We start from the raw sequence: 16,653 nt of genomic DNA on the forward strand, positions 1-16,653 counted from the left end.
ATTATAGGCAATGGCAGATCCGCGGGAAACCGTGCATACATGCCTACATCTCATGACTGTTATTGGAGGTGAAGATTCTGAAGTTGATCAGTATTGCTCTGAATATTTCTCTGTTGCCAAATTTAGGGCTGTTATGCTGAAAATGTGCCCGCACTCTTGGGAAAATACCAATGGAACATAGTAGACCCAGGGTTCAAACTCTATTCTCCTGTACTGACTAGACCACCAGGAAGACCAAGGAAAAACAGGATAAGAGCTGGTGAAGAGGGTCGTGTAAAAAAAGCGTAAGTGCAAAAGATGTGGTATTCTAGGGCATATTGCTACGCTTTGTACCAATCCAGTGATGCATCATTTGGAGAAGAGGAACAATGGGTAGCAGCAAATGCAGAGGAGAATGCAGCAAGTTTAGAGGTGAATGCAGCAAGTTTAGAGGAGAATGCAGCAGCAGAGGAGAATGTAGCAAGTTTAGAGGAGAATGTAGCAAGTTTAGAGGAGAATGAAGCAACTGAAGTAGCAGCTTGGTATGTGTGCAATTTTTCCCTTTTTTGCATTTGTTCTCTTTTTTATCGATGGCTAAGCTTATTTCTGTTTGACCCAGCTCTAGGATAATTAGAGGCACAAGACAGAAAAGACCTAGAGATGAAGAAACTTCGGTTGAACTATCATATGATGCAGAATTTGAAACCATGGCTTATGAAGGTTTTGAAGCTATAAGAGAGGAGGAAGTTATTTTGTCTGAAGTTCCTTTAAGGATTAGTGAACCCATAGATGACCATCAACTGGTCATCACTTGCTCGGTCAGTCAAAGCTCAACAAAACTGCCACCACCAGAAGTGAAGATCAGAATTAACAAGACAAAGCTTTCAAAAGCACAAAATATCCAAGCCAGGGAAACCAGAAGCAAGACGGTTAACCCATCCCGGAACACAAGGAGCAAGGCAAAGATTTGAATTTGAACTTGAATGCAAGTCATAAACTTTGAACTTTAAGGATTTGTAATAAGGATTCTGTCGTCAATTTGAACTACTGTGAAAACTTGTAAGGTGTAATAATTCCATTTGTAATTTGATGTGAAATTTGAGGTAGAATACAAAACTGAGGCAAAATTTGAATTTTAGGCAAACTTTGAATTTGAACCAACACTTGATGTCCATTCCCCTATGGTGTGAGTTGCAAAGTTTGCTGAACTATTATAAACGTTAGGTGATCAATCCGATCTCTTTTGTGTGGTAAAACTTGTAGTCATGAGAAATGTGCTCCAAATGAGCTCCCAAGCTAGGGTAAACAACCCCATTTTTAATCAAGTTTTTTTGGACCTACTCCAAATGAGCCAACTATTTTTTATTAACACCTATTCAATTTATATAGTGTAGATTTGAATAATCACTTTTTATTAAATTAATCTTTATATTTTTACATTTTTTTGAAAAAATATACTTTAATAGAAAACCATTAAAAACACGTTTAAAATATGAAAATGGAAAACTAAGTTCAGATCCTTCTTATTCACTTTGAAATCAAGCTTTGGTGTTTTTTTTGTTTTTTTAATTTTCAAAAACCGAAGGGAACCCTACCTCCTCTCCTTGGTCTCTATGAAACGTTGTACGTGATAGCTCATGTGTGTGAAGGTTTTTTCATGAAAATGTCCATAGACAAAGTTTATGATTTTTGGTTGGTAACATGTCACACAAGACAACATTGTGCACAGGTTATATATTTTTTGTTTTTTTAAATTAATGGTGCTCATTTGACCTCGATCGTGCTAGCTAGGTTTTTTTTGTAAATGTCTGTATACCAAGTTTAGTATTTTTCCTCGTTAGCGTGTCTTATAAAACGACGAACGACGAAGGTTTCATATTTTTTCGATTATTTTTAAATTAGCTATGCTCAGTCAAAGCCTTGGAATGCCAACATGAACACAAACAAAATCGTCGAATTTCATATAGAAAGAAAAGGAACCCCGTTGACCAGCTCAAAATCCCTCTAAACCCTGCGGGGTTTCGCCTAACCCTAGCTCCGAACGTCAGTCATCCGATCATACCCTAGCGCCAAGCGTCAACCCTCAGATGTGGTCTTCTATAAGGAATTCCAAGGGCAGGCTGCGTGCAGGCTCCACGCCGTTGGATCACATGGACGGCTCCGCATCGTTGGATCATGGGGCGATCCGCGAGAGGCGATCCGCAAGACTTGTTGGTTGTGCCTCCCCTTTCTTCTGCTGCTTATTCTGCGGCGACGAGAGGATCCACTCCTCCTCTACTTCTTCTTCTCCGACAACGAGAGGAGCCACTCCTCTCCTTCTTCTTCTCCGATGACTTTGGGCGATATGTCGAGCTCCACTTCAGCCTCCCGCCCCTCGTGGACCCAGTATGGTCCACTTCCCATGGAGTGATGTCCTGACTGCCCATGCAGCGCGCCACTGATACGCTTGACTTTGAAGGAGGTCAAGAATGGCAACTATGGGCGCGAGTTCGTGAAATGCGAGAGCAAGCCACAGGGGCAGGTTAGATCTCATGATTTTTCTCTGATTTCTTTTTCTATTTGCTTTTAATTCTTTTTCGATCTGGGATTTAGGGTTCATGTTTTTGTTTCAGATTGTGAAGAAATGCACACATTTTGAATGGTTGGATGACTACGTTAAGCGGATTCAATTCAATGGGGCCCCAACCCGGGAGCTCAATCTGCCGTCAGCACCAATGAATTTGGTCTCTGAAAGTGCTGCTCTGATAGTTGGGGATGCAGATCTGAAGGGGGAATTAAAGAAGATGAACAAGAACTTGAAGGAGATGATTCAATTGAACAAGCAGGCAAATCTGATAGCTTTAGGATTTTATCCCTTTTATTTTTGTTTAGTTGATCTAGGATTTGCTTACTTGCTGGTCATCACTCATTAGAGATGTTATTAGTGTGGTATCATGTGCTCTAGGATTTGGTTAAATTTGTGGATCATGTGCTCTACAATTTGCTTAAATTTGTGGATCATGTGCTCTATGCTCTGTGTTACTTAATTTGTGTATCATGTGCTCTAGGCTCTGTGTTGCTTAATTTGTGGATCATGTCAGTTTTGTTGGTTTTGTACACTTTCAGTTTCTTAAGTTTCATTAGACAACACCGACCGCAGAAGAAAAACAACGTAGTTCTAGGGCCCTTATTGAAACTAAGCTCTGGTTGAGCCGTCTCATTGCGTTGAGTGTCGAAGGCCCACAAAGATAAAAGAGGCCTAGAAAATAGTGCACGCGCTGGCTCTATTTTTTTCCTTGATTATTGCCATGGTAAATCCATTTATTGCCATTCCGAACAAAAATAGTGCATGATGGTAAATCAATTTATTGTTGGACTTGCCCATGTCAAATTTATTTGTACATATCGTGGCAATTTCCTTCTGTATATAGCCTATGGCACAACACTTTGATTTTTTGACATGTGGGTATTATAGACATGTTTTTGTTGCAAGAAAAATATTGTATACATGATTTTTTGTTTTTGTTTTTGTTATTAAGAGCATGTCAAACTTAATTATGTAGATCATGATATCCATTTGAGACCATGTCTAAAATAAAGTACGGTGGCACCGTTAGCCACCATATCCATCTAGAGAGCATGTCTAGGGCTCGGCTACGGCACCATATCCATCTAGAGAGCATGTCTACGGCTCGGCTACGGCACCATATCCATCTACCGATATCTCACGTAGCAAGCATACATCCATAACATAGAAAGTAGCAACCATGGCATACTTCTTACATAAAACATAGGGTGCCCTAAACCATAGCATAGGCCACAAACTATTCAAAAATTAGCTTGTTTTTGTTCATACAATATACGGAATGGGGCCACCAACAATTCAAAAACATTAGTTTTTCTTCTTCTTCTTTTCAACATCAACATGGCTCATTTTTCTAGCTTTAGTTTCCTTTTTGACACTTCAACTAGTCCATTATCCGCGCGTGCGAAAACTTGACCCTACTCTAAATGGGCCATTTAAACTTGACCTACACAAGTACACACCATGAATATAACAAGACGAATGGGCTACCCTCCAAGCATTTTTACATGGCTAACCCCAAAACTTGCTGGTTTTCATTGAGGGATACCCTTTCATTGATTGATTTAGCAGAAGGGATCGTGTACGGCACCATATCCATCTAGCGATATCTCACGTCAAATAAGATAGAAATAGCAAGCAAAACACAAATAACCATCGACATATCAAATAAGGCTAGCAAGCATAACATAGTTCCTAGGGGATAACACGACAGAGATAAAAAGTTCACAGTACAACCAACGACATAATTAAGATAGAAATATATAAAAGATAAAAAGCCCTAACACCCTAGGGCAAGACAAGCTCACGAGACCGGGCCTTTACCACCATCTTCACCGTGCCTCCTCTTCACTACTCCTCCTCCATGCCGTCCTCGCCGATGTAGTAGGGGAGGTTGTGCATACCGTCGCGGGTGGGGAAGATGCAGTCGAAGTTTGTGAAGATGTTGTGGGTTGTGAATGCGATGAATTCGCATCCACACCAAAACACCTTGCCAAGGAGGTAGTATGCATCATCTGTTGGTGAAGGTAATGATGAGCCCTATCGGCGGAGTGCTGGAGTCTGGACGCACTTTCTCCAGTCGGAACATCACCGGCGAACCCACCGGGAGGTGGGCGAAGCCCGCACCAAGGAACCACTGGGAAAACCCCCTTGCACCCCTCCAGCGTGAGAACGCCCACACGCGGAGTGTCCTCTCCACAACGACACCGACCGAATACCGTCTCTCCGGCACGGTCGGTTGGAGCTCGAAGGTGGGGCCGTTGTACTGCATCCTCGCCTCGCTTTGAGAGTGCTCTGGGTTTGGGTGAAGAAGAGAAGGGGGCGGCGCAAATGGATATGTCGAGAATAGGTGGAGGGGTGGTGGTTTAAATAGGGAAAGGGGAAGGGAAGGGTAGTGGCACCGGCCGCGCTTTGGATTTGCTACGTTCAAACGAGCCACGTCGATCGATATGCCACTTTAATTGCCAACAAGTTTTAATTGCCACGTTGAATAGATGCGAGTGGATCGAAAAGTGTGAAACAATGCTCTACATCGAGGACACACGCGTGCGAGATGAGACGAACCAGTGACAGCAACCATCCCTGCGTCCGTGGCGGCTCGCGTGAAGAAAGAGGCTGGCCAGCGTCTGTGGCGGCTCGCATGCAGAAAGAGGCCGGTCAGCGCATCGTGGCGGCGGACAGCGGCGCATGCAGGTAGGATAGCTACGTGCATGCATAGAAGGCTAGCTACACATGTCGTGCATGCATAGCAGGCTAGCTAGACATGTCGTGCATGCATAACAGGCTTCCGTCATTGCGGCGCGCGTTGGGCCCAACAGTCTAACCACGGCCCAACGGGCGAACAACGACATCGTCCGATGCGACCCCACTCATCAGGTCCAATGGGCGACACAGTCAGCGCGGCCCCACTCATCAGAGTTAATGGTCAAAGCACTGACCCGACGACATCCACCGTTTGTGACCAGTTCTGAGGGTTTCGGGCAAGGGAGTGGCAAAAAGTGAGCAAAAGTTAAGATTGTGGGGATGAATGAGTATGGCTAAGGAACCAGGGGCACAGATGTAAAAAACTCAAATGAAATAGCTTCCCAAACTCATTAGAGTACTCAGAGATATCTTCTTTTCCTTTTCAAGATCAAATTCAATGAAGAACCGTGCAAAGAAAACAAAAGAATTCTTTTTTACTCTTCAGACATTTTTAGAGATAAATAAAACACTAAGGAAAAACCATAAGCATTAACCTTGTTAGATCAGATTATATGAGCATCATCTACTTCTGCTTTGACTTGTACAACCGGAAGTGAACAACAGTGTGCTCCTCCATGTTGTTAGAGGCTAGGACAATAAGTCCAAATGGCCCTATGCCTCCACGAACCGATGCACCCGCTTCCCGGAAATGCTTCTCCACGTCCAAAAGTCAGGAAGGATCGAAAGGATCGACGCTGTCGATTGATGTCAGTTCAAAATCTATCTCGACATCACCCTGTTTCAAGAGAACGATGTGTCGGATTAGCCACAGTTGCTCCGAAAAATATACAGAACACCTAAGCATGCCAGTCCTTTTGTTACCAAATATGTTTTTATATAATTACTAACTTCAGAAGACCCTACATCTTTTACTGACCTGAAACTTTTTGAGGTAAGTATGCAAGCCTGTTTATGTAAAGGAAAGTACCTAAAACTGTCAGCTCCCTTAATCTCAAATAGACCTCCCTTCTTCAGCTCTAGTGCATGATGGTTGATTTCATTTCTCAAAGGGACTCGACCTCTTCAACTGGCCATTGAAGCAACTGCTTGTCATAGTTGTCTAACCAAATTGTCCTGGGAATTGCCTAAAATTAATAGGAAAAAATGTTAAAGTTGCTACACTGATTTGCTAAATCAATATTTCAATATGAAGCATTTATAGCCAATGAGAGGCAGATTTTCTTAAATGGATTCCAACCCAAGCTTTTGCTACATCGTCTGAAGAACTGTCAGTATCGCTAGTCCAACCCCATATGATCCTCCTACCCTTCTTCGAGTCGAAAAATGAATTTGAGGCTGTTCGTACACGAACACGTCACCGTGTATCTCCAACACCGAGGGTGATGCACCGCAGCTCACGTCAAAGGAGACCCGTACGGAAGCGCGGTACGCAAGCAATCCAATGGGTGCTTCTCAGGACCCGAAACCCCACGCGCCCGGGAGGGATCCCGTCTGGACGTGTGGCGGCTATGGGCTTCCCTAGGTCGGTTCGCCCGCCCTAGAGCCTCGAGGATCACTGCCCTTCAACACGAAGAACGAACGAAGAACGAGAGAGAAAGAACAAGGGAGGGATGTAAAACTAGGGTAAAAAGTAGATGGGTTTTGTGATTGTGTGTTGTTGTTCAATTGGCCGTGACCATTGATAACCCACAAGTATAGGGGATCGCAACAGTTTTCGAGGGTAGAGTATTCAACCCAGATTTATTGATTCGACACAAGGGGAGCCAAAGAATATTCTCAAGTATTAGGAGTTGAGTTGTCAATTCAACCACACCTGAAAGACTTAATATCTGCAGCAAAATATTTAGTAGCAAAGTAGTATGGAAGTAACAGTAACAGTGGCCAAAGTAACAGTAGTAGTTTTTGTAGCAATCATAACAGTGGCAACGGAAAAGTAACTAAGCAAAGATCAAGATGTGAAAATCTCGTAGGCAATGGATCAATGATGGATAATTATGTCGGATGCGATTCCTCATGCAACAGTTATAACATAGGGTGACACAGAACTAGCTCCAGTTCATCAATGTAATGTAGGCATGTATTCCGAATATAGTCATACGTGCTTATGGAAAAGAACTTGCATGACATCTTTTGTCCTACCCTCCTGTGGCAGCGGGGTCCTATTGGAAACTAAGGGATATTAAGGCCTCCTTTTAATAGAGTACCGGACCAAAGCATTTACACTTAGTGAATACATGAACTCCTCAAACTACGGTCATCACCGGGAGTGGTCCCGATTATTGTCACTTCGGGGTTGCCGAATCATAACACATAGTAGGTGACTATTGACTTGCAAGATAGGATCAAGAACTCACATATATTCATGAAAACATAATAGGTTCAGATCTGAAATCATGGCACTCGGGCCCTAGTGACAAGCATTAAGCATAGCAAAGTCATAGCAACATGAATCTTAGAACATAATGGATACTAGGGATCAAACCCTAACAAAACTAACTCGATTACATGGTAAATCTCATCCAACCCATCACCATCCAGCAAGCCTACGATGGGATTACTCACGCACGGTGGTGAGCATCATGAAATTGGTGATGGAGGATGGTTGATGATGACGATGGCGACGGATTCCCCTCTTCGGAGCCCCGAACGAACTCCGGATCAGCCCTCCCGAGGAAGATTAGGGCTTGGCGGCGGCTCCGTATCGTAAAACGCAATGAATCCTTCTCTCTAATTTTTTCCTCCCCGAAAGTGAATATTTGGGGTTGAGGTCGGTGGAGTCCCAGGGGGTGCACGAGGCAGGGGGGCACGCCCTGCACCCTCGTGGACAGGGTGTGGGCCCCCTGATGCTGATTCTTTCGCCAATATATTTCATTAATTCCAAAACGTGTCTCCGTGGATTTTCAAGTCATTCCGAGAACTTTTATTCCTGCACAAAAATAACACCATGGCAGTTCTGCTGAAAACAGCGTCAGTCCAGGTTAGTTCCATTCAAATCATGCAAGTTAGAGTCCAAAACAAGGGCAAAAGTGTTTGGAAAAGTAGATACGTTGGAGACGTATCAACACCCCCCAAGCTTAAGCCTTTGCTTGTCCTCAAGCAATTCAGTTGACAAACTGAAAGTGATAAAGAAAAACTTTTACAAACTCTGTTTGACCTTGTTGTTGCAAATATGTAAAGCCAGCATTCCAGTTTTCACCAAAGATTATGAACTAACCATAGTCACAATAACATTTAGGTCTCATGTTTACTCATATCAATGGCATAATCAACTAGCGAGCAATAATAATAAATCTCGGATGACAACACTTTCTCAAAACAATCATAACATGATATAACAAGATGGTATCTCGCTAGCCCTCTCTGAGACCGCAAAACATAAATGCAGAGCACCCCTGAAGATCAAGGACTGACTAGAAATTGTAATTCATGGTAAAAGAGATTCAGTCACAGTCATACTCAATGTAAATTAATAGCAATGCATGCGAATGATAGCAGTGCTCTCCAACTAGTGCTTTTTAATAAGAGCATGATGACTCAACATAAAAGTAAATAGATAGGCCCTTCGCAGAGGGAAGCAGGGATTTGTAGAGGTGCCAGGGCTCGAGTTTTGAAATAGAGATAAATAATATTTTGAGTGGCATACTTTCATTGTCAACATAACAATCAAGAGATCTCGATACCCTCCATGCTACACACATTACAGGCAGTTCCCAAACAGAATGGTAAAGTTTATACTCCCCCACCAACAACAAACATCAATCCATGGCTTGTCCGAAACAACGGGTGCCGTCCAACTAACAACAATCCTGGGGGAGTTTTGTTTGCAATTATTTTGATTTGATTTGAGCATGGGACTAGGCATCCCGGTTACCGGCCATTTTCTCGTGAGTGATGAGCAGAGTCCACTCATCGTGAGAATAACCCACCAAGCATGGAAGATATAGACAACCCTAGTTGATACATGAGTTATTCGAGCATACAAAACAGAATTTCATTTGAAGGTTTAGAGTTTGGCACATACAAATTTACTTGGAACGGCAGGTAAATACCGCATATAGGAAGGTATGGTGGACTCATATGGAATAACTTTGGGGTTTATGGAAGTGGATGCACAAGCAGTATTCCCGCTTAGTACAAGTGAAGACTAGAAAGAGACTGGGAAGCGACCAACTAGAGAGCGACAACAGTCATGAACATGCATTAAGATTAATCAACAATGAGTGCAAGCATGAGTAGGATATAAATCACCATGAACATAAATACCGTGGAGGCTATGTTGATTTTGTTTCAACTACATGTGTGAACATGTGCCAAGTCAAGCCACTCGAATCGTTCAAAGGAGGATACCACCCTATCATACCACATCACAACCATTTTAATAGCATGTTGGCACGCAAGGTAAACCATTAAACTCCTAGCTAATTAAGCATGGAATGAGCAACTATAATCTCTAATTGTCATTGCAAACATGTTTCATTCATAATAGGCTGAATCAGGAATGATGAACTAATCATATTTAGAAAAACAAGATAGGTCAAGTTCATACCAGCTTCTCTCATCTCACTAAGTCCATCATATATCGTCATTATTGCCTTTCACTCACACAACCGAACGGTGTGGATAATAATAATAGTGCACGTGTATGGCAAGAATTTAATACAAGGGAGAAGACAAGGTAATATGTTCTCTTGGTTAAATCAACAATAATGCATATGATAGCCACTCAACATTTTCATCATGGTCTTCTCCTCTCGACCCCCAAAGAATAAGAAAAGAAATAAAACTATTTACACGGGAAAGCTCCAACAAGCAAAAGAACAACGAGAAATCTTTTTGGGTTTTATTTTAATTACTACTACTACAGGCATGGAAAGTAAACTAGCTAAAAGCTACAACTAATTTTTTTTCTTCTTAAGGTTTTTCAAACACACAAGAAGGCTTAGAAAAGAAAATAAACTAGCATCGATAGTACAATGAAAAAGTATGAGCACCGACAACTAGAATGAGTGTGTGAACATGAATGTAATGTCGGTGAGAAATACGTACTCCCCCAAGCTTAGGCTTTTGGCCTAAGTTGGTTTATGCCACAGATCGAATCTACTCTCTCCAGTGTACTGAGGAGGGTCCTCAGGGTGCCACTAGTTGGTGATCTCCTCCGGATCCCACTGATAAACAGACTGTCGATAAGGGTCAAGTTGTGGCTCAGGCTCAGCCTCTTGGACTTGTGTCAGCCTCCAGTATGCATAAATGGCCTCGGGTAAGATGAGGTACGTGCCTGAAAGTATGTTAAACAAAGAGGGTGCAGGCAAGGAAATAGTCTCATAGTGAGTTTTACCAAATATCGAATTATACTTAAGCATCTTCTTCTTACTTTTAACAATAAATTCATGTGCTACCATACTCTTATAATCTAGAAAAATAGGGGCACCAACTTTTCCTCTTTCTCATAATGCCTAATAGGTATCTCAAAGTGTTTAGCAAGGCGTGAAGCAAAGATTCTTCCGAAGATGGGGCCCTTTGTACGGTTCAGACTTAATCATTTAGCAACAATAGCACCTAAGCTGAAAGTTGTATCACGAAACAAAGCATGGCGCAAAATGACAAGATCAGGAGCACTAAGATTTCCGCTGTTCCCGCGACCAATTAAGCATCTACTAGCAAATATTGCAAAGTAACGTAGAACAGGAAAATGTATACTAGTAATTCTTGCATCGGAAACTTTCCTCGTTTCCCCTACAATAATTCTATCAATAAATCCATCCACATCACTACGATGTGGTTCCTCGATGCTGCCCACAAAGGGTATCTTGCAGACCCGACAAAAATCATGGAGTGACATCTCCTTAACCTCATCATATAAGTGAAACTCCACTGAAGGTGGTGATTTCTTAGAATGGAAATAAAATTTTTGCACAAAAATATTAGTGAGTAGGAGACACTGTTCGCGTTGGTCATGGAGGAAGTCGGTGAGGCCTGCATTCTCAGCCAAGTAATAAAAGTCATCGTAAATTCCGGCGGCTCTCAAGAACGCGTCACAAGGCCATTCGCACGGCCGAACCTCTGCAGTGCGAGGAAGATTGTATTTGGGCTTTTTATTCTCCTCATTCTGCTTATCCTTCGAGCTTCGGCTCGAAGAGCTCCTCAACAATCTCTTCATCATTTTCTTTCTCTGAAAAATTTCTGAAATTTTAGTGACTCAAAATAAAAGTGAACCAAACTCAACAAGATTGATAGCAACTACTCCCACAAGTGCCTAGAGGCAATATCATGCATTAAAACTACTTTTGACCATATAAATTTGACATGCAAGCTCAAGAACAGGGTCACCTTGGCAGCAAAAATTTGCAATAAATAAAGCACTAGAACAAAAACTAATTAGACCTTTGGAGGAGTCACATACCAAAGAACAATCCCCCAAAATAGTTTTGTGAATGGAGCTTTGAGCAAAGAGATCGAAAATGGCAGCCAGATGAGCTAGAACACGGGTTTGAGCTATGGGAGGATTTTTTCTGGAGGAAGACGAAGTGAGTGGGTGCTGGAATAAGTGGAGGGGGTCCACGTGGGGCCCATGAGGTAGGGGTGGGCGCGTCCTGTGCCCTCGTGGCCAAATGGTGGCCCCCCTGGTGTGTTCTCAGTGCCTGAAATTCTTAAATATTCTACAAAAAATCATATTTCATTTTCAGGACATTTGGAGAACTTTTATTTTCGGGGTATTTTTATTGCAAGGATAATTCAGAAAACAGACAGAAAATACTATTTTTGCTTTATTTAATCTAAATAACAGAAAGTAAATGGAGGGCACAGAGAGTTGTGCTTTCTAACTTCATCCGTCTCGTGCTCATCAAAAGGAATCCACTAACAAGGTTGATCAAGTCTTGTTAACAAACTCTTTCCGAATAATATGAAACCGGAGAATTTTCGAATAACACTAGGTTACCTCAACAGGGATATGCATGTCCCCAACAATAAGAATATCCTATTTCTTCTTGACAGTAGGAAGAGGGAATTCAAAACCTCCAATAGTAATCGTTGAAAATTTTCCAATAGAATTGATACTATGGACTTGAGGTTGTTTCCTCGGAAAGTGTACCGTATGCTCATTACCATTAGCATGAAAAGTGACATTGCCTTTGTTGCAATCAATAAAAGCCCCTGCAGTATTCAAAAAGGGTCTACCAAGGATAATCGACATACTATCGTCCTCGGGAATATCAAGAATAACAAAGTTCGTTAAAATAGTAACGTTTGCAACCACAACAGGCACATCCTCAGAAATACCGACAGGTATAGCAGTTGATTTATCGGCCATTTGCAAAGATATTTCAGTAGGTGTCAACTTATTCAAATCAAGTCTACGATATAAATAGAGAGGCATGACACTAACACTGGCTCCAAGATCACATAAAGCAGTTTGAACATAGTTTGTTTTAATGGAGCATGGTATAGTTGGTACTCCTGGATCTCCTAGTTTCTTTGGTATTTCACCTTTAAAAGTATAATTGGCAAGCACGGTGGAAATTTCAGCTTCCAGTATCTTTCTTTTATTTGTAACAATATCTTTCATATACTTAGCATAAGGATTCATTTTAAGCATATCAGTCAAACGCATACGCAAAAAGATAGGTCTAATCATTTCAGCAAAGCGCTCAAAATCCTCACCATCTTTTTTCTTGGATGGTTTAGGAGAAAAAGGCATGGGTTTCTGAACCCATGGTTCTCTTTCTTTACCGTGCTTCCTAGCAACGAAGTCTCTCTTATCATAATGTTGATTCTTTGATTGTGGGTTATCAAGATCAACGGCAGGTTCAATCTCTACATCATTGTTATTGCCAGGTTGAGCATCAACATGAACATCATCACTATCACTAGGTTCATGTTCATTACCAGATTGTGTTTCAGCATCAGAAATAGAAATATCATTGGGATTCTCAGGTGTGTCAACAACAGGTTCACTAGAAGCATGCAAAGTCCTATCATTTTTCTTTTTCTTCTTCTTAGAAGGACTAGGTGCATCAACATTAGTTCTCTGAGAATCTTGCTCAACTCTCTTAGGGTGGCCCTCAGGATACAAAGGTTCCTGAGTCATTCTACCCCCTCTAGTCATAACTCTAATAGCATTATCATTTTTCTTATTATTTAATTCATTGAGCAAATCATCTTGTGCTTTAAGCACTTGTTCTACCTGAGTGGTAACCATAGAAGCATGTTTACTAATAAGTTTAAGGTCACCTTTAACTCTAGACATATAATCACTCAAGTGTTCAACCATATAAGCATTACGTTTCAATTGTCTACCAACATAAGCATTGAAGTTTTCTTGTTTAACAATAAAATTATCAAACTCATCCAAGCATTGGCTAGCAGACTTATTACGAGGAATATCACCTTCATCAAATATATAGAGAGAATTTACCTTTACTACCTGTGTCGGGTTATTAAGACCATGTATTTCTTCAATAGGTGGTAAATTATTAACATCTTCAGCTTTAATACCCTTTTCTTTCATAGATTTCTTTGCCTCTGTCATATCTTCAGGACTGAGAAATAGAATACCCCTTTTGTTCGGAGTTCGCTTAGGAGTTGGTTCAGGAAGTGTCCAATCATTATCATTACTCAATATATTATTCAATAGCAATTCAGCTTGCACAACAGTTCTTTCCCTGAAAACACAACCAGCACAACTATCCAGGTGGTCTCTGGAAGCATCGGTTAGTCCATTATAAAAGATATCAAGCATTTCATTTTCCATGAGAGGATGATCAGGCAAAGCATTAAGTAATCGGAGAAGCCTCCCCCAAGCTTGTGGGAGACTCTCTTCTTCAATTTGCACAAAATTATATATTTCCCTTAAGGCAGCTTATTTCTTATGAGCAGGGAAATATTTAGCAGAGAAGTAATAAATCATATCCTGGGGACTACGCACACAACCAGGAGCAAGAGAATTAAACCATGTTTTAGCATCACCCTTTAATGAGAATGGAAATAACTTAAGGATATAGTAGTAATGAATTTTTTCCTCATGTGTGAATAGGGTGGCTATATCATTCAATTTAGTAAGATGTGCCACAACAGTTTCAAATTCATAGCCATAAAAAGGATCAGATTCAACCAAAGTAATTAACTCAGGATCGACAAAGAAATCATAATCCTTATCAGAAATACAGATAGGTGAAGTAGCAAAAGCAGGGTCATATTTCATTCTAGCATTCAAAGACTTTTCTTTCAGCTTAGCTAACAGTTTCTTAAGATCATATCTATCTTTGCAAGCAAAAAAGTCTCTAGCAATTTCTTCATCCATAACATAACCCTCAGGCACATCAGGAAATTCATATCTAGGGGGAGAATCTTCATCATCACTTTCATCAATATTATCTGTTTCAATAATTTCATTCTCTCTAACCCTAGCAAGTTGTTCATCAAGAAATTCACCTAATGGCACGGTATTATCAAGCATAGAAGTAGTTTCATCATAAGCATCATGCATAGCAGAAGTGGCATCATCAATAACATGCGACATATCAGAATCAATAACAGGTGTAGGTGTCGCAAATTTACTCATAACAGAAGGTGTCGGGGGGATGAACCCTAGGCAGGCAACGGAACCCGGATCCTTTTCAAAAACAACAGGGCCAGCAATGCCCCTCAAGCCGGCTCACGCTTGGTCGGGTCGCTCGACCCGGCCAAGCCCCTCGACCCAGCCAAACTCTCCAACCCGGCCGGACTCCTCAACTCGGCCCCAACAACCAGCTCAAGACAGCCGAGCCCGGCGCACCAAGACTTCCCCAAGAAACCAGCTCCACCCTTGGCGTGTTCTCCAACCCGGCCATGGGTCAGCTTCCATCCCATCCCAGCCATACGATGGGACGAGTCTCCACCTACCGATGACCAAGGCAACAGTGCCCCGCCCATGCCTCTAGTCAGTCGGGGCGCGGCAACAGTGCCCCACCTACTCGCTGAATAGGGCCGGCGTGGCAACAGTGCAACTATCGTCATCAATGACGCTAGCAAGCGGCGACCTGATGGAGCGCCAGTGTAGCCGACTCAACCCGGCCACTCCCTGACGATCGACAGGACGGCCAACAGTGCCCCCGTACCCGGCGGGCCCCGCGCCCGGAGAACCCGGCGAGCCCTGACCCCCGGCGGGTCCCAGCGCCGGCTTCCCGGACTATGACAACCCGGCCCCACGGCCTTGTAACATTACCCTTGTACCCCTGGGGGGTTGACCTATAAAACCCCCAGGAGCCCTCATGCATAGGTAGAGCTCACTTACGCACGACGAGAACCGTAGCGATCACTCACACACACATAGCAAGCAACACCCAAGGAGAGGGAGCAGCCTAAGCCTCTACCTGCCTCCCTTCTTCCACCATACAGCTCTAGGAGCAACTCTGTATTGATACACATCAACTACACTCGGCAGGACTAGGGGTGTTATCTCTTCGGAGAGCCCCGAACCTGGGTATGTCTTGCGTCCCGCGCTCGCTCATGCCAACCTCGCCTCTGGATCCCACCAGTGCCCTCGAGCCTCCTCCTATCTTTAGCCATCCCTTGGCATCTGCCGTGCGCCCACCACGACAGTTGGCTCCCACCATGGGGCAGCTCGAGGTCTTGGCCGGAAGCATGCTTCGGACGGGGCTCCTCTCCGACTCCGATGAGCCCGTCACGCTGGCGGACGACGTCATCGACGCACTCGCCGCCTCCTTCGCCGCGCTACGCATCTCTGATGCGCCTGCGGCCGACGAGTACCCCAGCGAGGTACTTGGCTTTTCCGACTCCCCGCTTTCCCTCGGCGGCACTCCCGCCGGAGCAATGGACCTCTGCGTGGAGGTCTTCGTCACCGACACCGGCGCCGCTTCCTCATCCAACGCGGCGAGGAAGACCACCGAAGCCAGGGCCACAGCGGAGCGGGCCGCCTCGCCCAACCCGCTGCGTGCCACGATGCAGAGCCTTTGCGTCCCCATCGGCACCGACATCGACGCCTCTGACATCGCCGGGGCCCAGACTCGTCTCGACGAGGACCGCCAGCGCTTGCTGGACCTCACTGAGACGCTTGCCGCCACACAGCGCCGCCTTGACTCCGCTTAGCTGGAGCGCAACGCCGCCTACGGCTTCACACCGGACGCGCCCGAGCCAAGCCGGACCCGGCGACCACCAGAACATGGCGTCTTCACCACCTGGCGAGGCGCACTCCGGCTGCACCCGGACCCGGCGCAACCCCGCCCCGACGGCTGCCGGCGGCTCGGGCGACAACCCGGTCTCGGACGTCTGACGCCGACTCGACCCCCTGCTCCAACCCGGCTGACGTCCGACTGCGGTCGACCCGGCCCCCCGCGGCGCGGTCATCGACCGGCTGGGCCCGCACGCCATCGACGACACCGACGCCCGCCATCGCCTCGACCGACTCG

The 16,653-nt window shown here is 44.0% G+C and overlaps 1 pseudogene; it reads right to left on the minus strand.

Moving 5' to 3' along the window:
• Nucleotides 1-5,756: 5,756 nt before the first annotated feature.
• The window catches only part of LOC141022622 (beta-fructofuranosidase, insoluble isoenzyme 4-like), a 40,253-nt pseudogene continuing 29,356 nt past the window's right edge, over nt 5,757-16,653 (minus strand).

This window comes from Aegilops tauschii, chromosome 5 (assembly GCF_002575655.3).
Source record: "Aegilops tauschii subsp. strangulata cultivar AL8/78 chromosome 5, Aet v6.0, whole genome shotgun sequence".
Taxonomy (NCBI): Eukaryota; Viridiplantae; Streptophyta; class Magnoliopsida; order Poales; family Poaceae; genus Aegilops; species Aegilops tauschii.